Source organism: Condylura cristata, unplaced genomic scaffold, assembly GCF_000260355.1.
Source record: "Condylura cristata isolate star-nosed mole 26May11 unplaced genomic scaffold, ConCri1.0 scaffold00020, whole genome shotgun sequence".
Lineage (NCBI taxonomy): Eukaryota > Metazoa > Chordata > Mammalia > Eulipotyphla > Talpidae > Condylura > Condylura cristata.
This window is the reverse complement of record NW_004567121.1, coordinates 5,351,718-5,360,640: the sequence shown is the minus strand read 5'-3', so window position 1 is coordinate 5,360,640 and position 8,923 is coordinate 5,351,718.

Here is an 8,923-nt window from a genome sequence, read left to right as displayed (position 1 = left end):
TGGATTAAGCATTTTTTTTGTAGCACATCAAAACATAAGCAAAATAAATAAACAAAAGATAAAATACAGATATAATGGATATAAAAATTCAAAGCTTTGTGCAAACAGGACATCATCAAAAAAAAAAGTCACAGTAAGAGAAATTTTTACAAATCATGTATCTGATAAGAGACTTTGTGATGGAATGGATCATGTTAACCCAGAATTCATATTTTGAAGCCTTGATCCCAATGTGACTGTGTCTAAGCTGGGGCCTTTAGAAAGTAAGTAAGGTTAAATGAGATCACCAAGGTGGATCAATATGGTAGATATCCTTTTATTTTTTTTAAAGATTTTTAAAGTTATGAATACAAGAACTGGGGCATAGGTCAGAGGTACAGGGGCTGAGAGGATTTACCAGAGACAGAGTGGGGAGCAGAACAAGCAGATCAAATAAAATACATTGCTGAGTGGGGCACCTGGTGAGACAGGACAGCTCTACTGGGGATGGAACTCATGCTAGCGTGGCTGTGGAGAGCTCCATAGTGCTGTTTTAAACCCTTGCCAGAGAGGCCCCAGGAGAGGAAGAGATGCTAGGGTAGAGAAAAGGCCCTTTGTGGGCAAAGTGGAAGGTGGCCATATGCAAACCAAGGAGGTTGTGAACGTGCTGGCATCTTCATTTGATTTCCAGCCTCTAGAAGTAAGAAAGTAAAATTCTGTTGTTTAAGTCATCCAGTCCCTGGTATTTTATAATGGCAGTCTGGGCAGTCCAATCGACTGTAAATAAGAAGGATGGCCCAATTTAAAAACGGATAATGGATCTGAATAGTTTTCTAAAGAAAATATCCAAAATAACCAATAAACACTTGAAAAGACGTACAACATCATTAGCCATTAGGAAAATATAAGCCAAAACCATAATGAGCTATCACTTTCAGATCAACTAGAGAAGAGTCAATAACAGGGAAGAATAGGAAGAAATTGGAATTCTCAGATATTGCTGCTAGAAATATAAAATAATGCAACCGGTATGGAAGTCAGCCTTATGGTTCCTCAAAAAGGTGAACAGTTTCCATTTGACCCAGCAGTTCTACTCTGAGCTACATACATAAAGAGAACTGAAAACAGGCCCGTGAAAACAATTGCACCAGAAGGTTCATAGCAGCATTATTCATGATAGCCAAAAAGTGGAAATAACACAAATGCCCATCAACTGATAAACAAAATATGGTACAGTCATATAAAAGCAATGAAATACTGGTAGATGCTACAGTGTAGCTTAGGTTTGCTAAGGTTTGAAAATGTCACGCTAAGTGAAAGAAGCCAGTTACAAAAGCCACGTATTATATGAATTCATTTAGATGAAATGTCCACAGCAGGCAACTCCACAGAAGGCAGATTAGAGGCTGTCAGCAGCGAGGAAAATGGGGAATGGCTCACATGAGAACCCATTTTCTTTTAGAATGTTTAATAAAAACATTCCAGAATTAGATAGTGGTGATGATATTTGCATAACCTTGTGCACTAAGCTGAATACTTCAAAAAGATGAATTTTGTGATTTGTGAATTCTAGCTCGAAAAAGTATTATTTAAAAACTTTAAAATGTTTCGGCAGTGACAAATTGAAAGAATTTTCAAAATGTAAATATAGTACCTAACGTATGTTGTCCACTAAGTTTAAAATGTACTAGAAAATCTCCAGACTGCTTAATTTGGTTTTTGTTTGTTTCCTGGGTCTTTTCCCTCATCTTTCCATGATGAGCTTTGTAGGATGATTTGTCCAGAGCTGCACCCAGAGGTGTTCTCAGCAGTCAGCAAGACTCCTACCCCATGCCTTCTGGGGAGGCAAAAGTGGGGGAGAAAGGTTTGCTTCCAGGATCTGGCTCCCACCTCTCTCTGGAGGGCAGAGCACCATGGCTTCTGTTTGTAATGACTGTACTACATGGTCTCAGCCTTCAAAGAACTTACTTACCTTGGGAAGCATATAAAATGCCATTATAATGTGGATTTGGGACTGGAAGTAGTGTAGATGGGTGATATATTTTTCAACATGTATAATTTCGTAGTGTTCCAGTTTTTAACCATGTATTATGAGTGGAATTGTGTCCCCCCCCCCCAATGTATTTGAAGTCCTAATCCCCAGTATTTCAGAATGTAAGTAACATGTGGCTAGGTTCTGTCCTGATTGATATGATTGACATTAGAAGAAGAGGAAGAGATACCCACAAGGCAGCACTCATAGAGAAAAGGCACAGTGAGGGGACAGTGGCAGGTGACCATCTACAGCAGAGGAGACTTACCAGAAACAGCCCTGCCAGCACCTTGATCTTAGACTTCTAACCTCTAGAACTCTTTGTATGTGGGTGGGTGGGGGGGAGGGTCTGTTATTTAAGCTGCCAGTCTGTGATATCTAGTGATAAATAAAAGGAAAAAGATAAACAGAGGAGTGAGATTCTTGAGGGTCAAGTATGTCCAGGTGCCAAGGAGCATGTTGGGGCATGCATGGGTGATCATAGCCTAGAATAAAACGAAACCACACAGGCAAGCCATAACCAGGGTTGAATTTGACCCACTGCCTCCTTCACCCTCTCGCTTCGTTCTTCATTTTGTGCCTTTTCCCATTTCGGTTGTAATCCCCATGAACTTTCCACCACCAATTCACCCATGTGCCATCACCATAGTCCTGTGCACCTCCCATTCCAAATACCCTATTTGCTGTATTGTGTGAGTTATAACAAGTGAGCTTCTGTAGTACTCGAGCTGTAGAGCAACAACTGTTGCACTCCTGCTGAAACATGAGGGCTATAACACCACAGCTAAGACCGAGAGCTGTAACACTTCTGCCTTGACACACAGCCACAACACTGAAGGTGTAGCCTGGTGGCTGTATCTTGACCAGTGGTAGGCACCTTGGGTGTCACCCTGGGTGACAGTTCTTGGCATAGCTGGCAGGATCCAGAGTGACCAGTCGCAGTACACCCAGCACGACTGTGGCTCTGGCTGCGGTCAGTGGGTCTCCACAAAGCCCACTGAACTTGGTGTCTCCTCAGTGCTGCTGAATTGTGGTGGTGAGCGCTTCTGCATAGGAATCTCCTCCCTTTCATGGATGTTTATACCTTTACTGGGTGCCATCTTTTTTCTTCTTGCCATTGTCCACAGTCTTCCTCTCTCATGAGGTAATGTTTCCACCCTCTGTCTTTGTGGGACATTTGGCTCCCTGCTTCGAGTAGGAGGTTTTCCAGTGAGTACTCCAATTCTGTCTCCACCAAACAATGGGAGGTTTGAGTTTAAGAAAATGGGTAGATGATGCTCAAAGAGGGTTGGGAATGCTAGGTCCCTACCTGCCACACGTGCAAGCTCTATGTTATGGGTCTTCTTTTTGCAAATTCCTTTCCAAATGGGTTAAATTTATCCAAACTGATTGGAGACTTAATTATCCAAAAGGGAAAATTTTCAATTTCCCAGATTTGTTAAATTGGTGCATAGAACTATGGGACTAAGCAAAGTGATTATGCTGAATGTCTAAATGAAACCTAAGAGAACTCTCTGTGCTGTGTGTGTTTCCTCCCTGTTAGTTATGTATGCATATCGGTCCCAGTCTTCTGTGTTAGTAGAATGCACTAAAGGAATAATAAAAAATCCAGTTAGCCAAATTAAATAGAGTATACTTTACCTTGGCCAGATGCATTGGTTCTCTTTAACCAGCAATCCACTCTTTTGGACAAGCATTAGCTGTCCCTCTTTCAAATTATTGCCAGAATGTCTATGAGCTTGAATAAAAGGGCTTATGAACAGCTCTTCTCAAAGGTGATGTTTTCCATGATGGCCAGGAACTTAAGACTATCACTGATAACACCAAGCCAGTAAGAGATTTCTTCCTCAGTACACTGCCAGGAGATGAAGACGGCAAACATTATGATGTACAGTCTAATGACTTTATATTGGAAAATCCACCAGCTCAAGGGCATCCTCTAACTCTGCTGGAAAGAGCCAAACTAAGTACTCCAACCCCAATAGTTTTCATTTTAAAAAGCTCACTGGTGCCCTCCCTGGTGGCACAATGGTTAGGACTCAGCACTGCAAACTAGAGGCAGCCACAGCCACTTCAAGCTTCAGTGCTAGTTCCATCCCCGCCTTGGAGGTGATTCACATGGCACAGCAGAACTCTTCTGACCAGGCCTCAGCTCCCCTCTGCAGTGTACTACCTTAATTGCCTGTTCTGCCCCCCTCTCTGTCTCTGGTAAATTTTCACACCACCCCTGCACTTCTGGCCTGTACCCCAGTTCTATATGCATAAATAAATAAGTCTTTTAAAAAATAAAAATAAAAAGCCCACTGACTCTTAGTGGGCTTCCCATCTTTTTGGACATCTGCAACTGAAATTTACCCCCAAATACACACCTCTAGGATTAGAAGTGGAGGAGGACATCTGGGTGAACAGCTCTTCCTCTCCAGATTCTAGATCAGGTCTCTAACACTGAATTCCACTTTATATTCACTTTTCTGCCAACTCTGCTTTGTTTCTTAGAAAGAATTGATTCAGAAGTTCAGACCTGAAAGAAAGATACTGTCTGATGACCTTTGACAATTGCCTGACCCTTTCTGTTGTAAAATGCCCACATTCTTGAGCTCTCTAAACACTGCTGCTAGCCCACTTCCACATTGTGGACTTCTCTTTTGGTGGTTCTGGTGAAGCAGACCTACATGAAATATGGCATCACATAATATTTAAATACTTCCTCATGTTAAAAAATTTGCTTAGTGTTGTATGTATTCAAATTCTCTTGTGAACTCTCTTTCAGAGTTATAGTTCTCTCAAGCCTGTCCCTTCCAGTCAGAGAATTTTGCAAGCTCCTAACTCTCCTGCTGCCTTCAGGCTACCTGCACCACACAGCCTGTGAACTGGGGCTCATCTTGACCCTTGTCAGGAGACTTGCCTTTAACACTTTCCTGGGTTAAGTCCTCGGTTTCTTGACTCTCACTTCCTATACCTTTTCACAGTTATCAGTGAACGTGAAATTCTTTAGTGAGTTCTTTCTGAAAAAATATATTTGACAAGTAAAGTTTTTAAATACTTGAAAATGTCTTTATTTGATCAAATCACTCTTACTCATGGTTTGGCTGGGTATGGAATTCCTGGTGTAGCCATTCTCTGTCAGACTTTTGATGATTCTGTTCCACTATCTTCTAGTTCCCAGTGTAATTGTTGAGCAGTATAATGTTTCTCTGATTCCTAATCCTTTGTCTGTTTCTTCCGTTGGAATGGTTTTAGGATTTTCTTTGTATCCTGGATGCTCTAAAAAAAAGTGTGATGATATTCCTCAAGATTGTGCATGGTAAGGTTGTGTGGGTGGGTGCTGATAGCAAGGGGCATTATGTGGCTGTAGGGTACTGGCTGAATTGGTTGCATATAAAATATCCACTCAAACATACCAAACTCCTAAGCTTTCATACTTTTCTTAGTTCTACCTACAAAATGCAAGTGATATTTTAGCATCAATCTCATTGATTATAGGCCACTGTTAAATTTACATTTCAATAAACCAAGGAATCAAACCTTAGTGCTACTCACTGGTGCTGAACATAACACATTTCATAATGAGTCTTGAGTTAGTGGATACATAATTCATACGTTTTGTCGAATGCAACCTTATATTTCATCCTTCTTGGTTTAATCATCTACATTCCATTTTTCTTTTAAGATGCATGTATGTATGTATAGAAGATCTGGAGTGTGGGTCAGAGGTACAGAGGGTGAGAGGATTCACCAGAGACAGAGTGGGGAGCAGAACAGGCAGATCTACTGAAATACACTGCTGAGGGGAGCAGCGAATGAGAAAGGAGAGGTCTGCTGTGCCATGTGGGTCAGCTCCCTGGCCAAGGATCAAACTCAAGCCGTAGCAGTGAGAATTGCTGAGACTTAACCCCTAGGAACTTAGGGAGGCCCCTAAATTCCAATATTCATTCCTATACATGATTCTCAGCTTCTTTTCAATACATATTGACAAGATATTCCAGCTCAGATTGTCATATTGAAGAACTAAATTTCCTCGGATCATTCTTGGAGACAGTTGTAGTCTTGACAGGAAACAGAATCCAACTTGGAACTGTTCAAGATACTCGCTACTGAATAGGTGTGGGCACATTAAGTAGCCAACTGTATTAGTGTGCCAGGGCTGCAAAACAAAGTGCCACAAATATGTCACTTAAACAATAGACACTGAAGGCTGGGAGCTCGAAGTCAAGGTGTCAGCATTGTCGCCTCCTCTGAAGGTGGTAGGGAAGGATTTCTTCCAGGTTTCTTTCCTGGCTTCTGGTAGTCCTTTAGTTTGTGGCAACATAACTCCAGTCTGCACGTGGTTTTTTCTCTGTATGTGTCTATATCCAAATTTCTCTTTTTACAAAGATACAGTGATGCTGGGTTAGGGCCCATCTTAATGACATCAGTGTCACTCAACTAGTTACATTTGCCATAGCCCTATTTCCAAAAAGATCATACACTGAGGTTCTGAGATTAAGACTTTACCATATGAATTTTTGGGGGCACAATCTAACCCATAACACCAAAAAGAGGTTCATAGGCACCCAGAGATGAGTGACAACGGGAAGCTGGGACCACGTGTGCTGCGCATTCTCTCAGTATTTCCCCTTCCAGATCACTCCTCCAGTCTTGACCACCTTACCTGTGCCTAGTACACTGATCTCTGCAGACTTTATCTTCTGGGATCCCTTGTCTTTTGGTTTCTATTTGACTTGCCTGAGAGGCAGTGGCAGGAGTCTCTGGGGTGGGGAGAAACAGGACATAGTAGTACCTCTTGGTCCCGTTGTCAGTCCCTCATAACTGCTTTCATAGATATCTCCTTCCATGTGTCTGTCATGTTTTATATATTTGGCAGATAATAAGAGCTTAGTAATGTTTAACTATGACTTAGTGTGTACAGAGGTTGCTTTGTTTCGAGGGATTTTTACATATTTACTAGTCACAGCTAACATTCACTGAGCGCTTATATGTATTCCAAGCACCTAAATATATTACACACCAGTTAGTGCCTATAAAGGAGATACTGTGATTATCTAGCTTTATAGTTGACTAGGCGGAGGCTCACTGAGATTTGTATCTTACTAACTTCAAGGTCACCCAGCTAACTAGCAGCAGGGAGGAATGCTGCTCTGGGAATGCTGCTCCAGGGCAGGCCCTTAACCATACTGTTGCAAGGGCTAGTGCCTTTCCTAGCGCCTTCCCTTATTTTTCTTCATAGTGAACACATACTCATTGTCTAAGTGCCAGTCAAGCGTCCACTGTTCTGTGAGGCTTTCTCAATTCCCTCCCTGTGGAACAGACTTCATTTTGTGCATTCCCACTGCTCCCACTGTGAAGTTCTTCAGAACATGACCCACCTCCCTTTCACCTCGGCCATGCTAGGGCCTGCTGCATGTCTGAAGAGGTGCCGGAGACTGATGCCAGAAGGAGTATTTTCTTGTCACCCCTGACCTCTCTGCCCTGGTGCGTCCAAATCCCCTTGATGATACCTGACTTCCTTCCACAGTGTTGTTACTCAGAGGATCCTGGGCAGGTGGCAGGGGTCTGCCAGTGCTGTACCACAGGCTTTCCTGGCCCCTCGCTGTCCTTGGCCCTGGGCTTGTAGATAGCTTCTCACCTGTCAGGTCAGCTCCAGCTTTCTGAGCTGATCTCTCTTGATCTCTGCAAACAGATTCCTTGGTGTGATTATAGTGAAGAGGTTTCACTCTGTTCCTGGCTGTCCTGCGGGGGTTTAATCTACTCCTCAGTTCTGTCCTGATTAACAGTGTGGCTTTATCAGCGATCTCTTTTTTAAAACTGGAGGGACATTTTGGTGGAGTTTTTCTATTTCCTCTTGCTAAGGTGGGATCTAACTGCCTTGCTATGGAGTTTGCTAAGAGGCCCCCAGCCTGTTCAAGGCCTGTGACCCATGTCTAGTTCTACATCTTTGAGTAAATACTCATTAAAAAAAAAAAAAAAAAAAAACAGGGCCCTCCCTGGTGGCGCAGCGGGTTAAAGTACAGCACTGAGAATCTAAAGCCGCTTCCGCATGAGTTCGATTCCCGCCTGCCCCGGAAGTGGCCACATGGCGTGGCAGACCTCTCCTGACCCGCCCGCTGCTCCCCTCAGCAGTGTACTTCGTCGATCTGCCTGTTCTGTTCCCCACTCTGTCTCTGGTGAAGCCTCTCACCGCCCCTGAGCCTCTGGCCTATACCCCAGTTCTGTATGCACAAATAAATAAATCTTTAAAAACAAACAAACAAAAAAAACAAAATCCCCTCTGCATTCCTGTCGTTTTCTTTACTATCACTTACTCCATTATTTCCTAGCATACGGTTCTCTCAGAACAAACATGACTGGTTTCATTCTTGCGTAGGACATACACAGGTCCCTAGTAGCCATTCCCTGGAGGGGTGAGGGGGCCGGTCAGCGGGGAGCTTGTTCTGTTAGCAGCCTGAGGGCCCTGCAGCAACACCCACCCCTGTAGCAGTTCTCGGGATCCCTTATGCGAGTATTAAAAACATATGCTAAGCATTAAAAACACTGGGGAAGTATTGTTTAACATTTTTAATGTTATTCTTTTTATTTGTGAGACTGTCTTTTTGTTAAATGTTTCGTGATTCCAAACACACCTGGATTTTCTGGCATGCATTCTGTTCCCCAAAAGAGAAGTGCCCTAGGTTGGGAAACCTGCAGCTGTGAGAACAGAAGTCTTAGGCTAAGGTGCAGGGTGACCACCGCGATCCTGAGCTCCCTCCCAGGAGGGGCGGAGGAGGGGAGAAGAGCCGCCGCGCTCCGCTAGCCCGCAGGGAGAGGAGGGGGGGATCTGGCAGCCGGGATAGGACTTCCTCCCTCCACTCCGGAACTGTGCGCGGGAGCGGCTGGGATTCGGAAACCCCAGCGGCGCCGCGGGAGCGGGTGGAG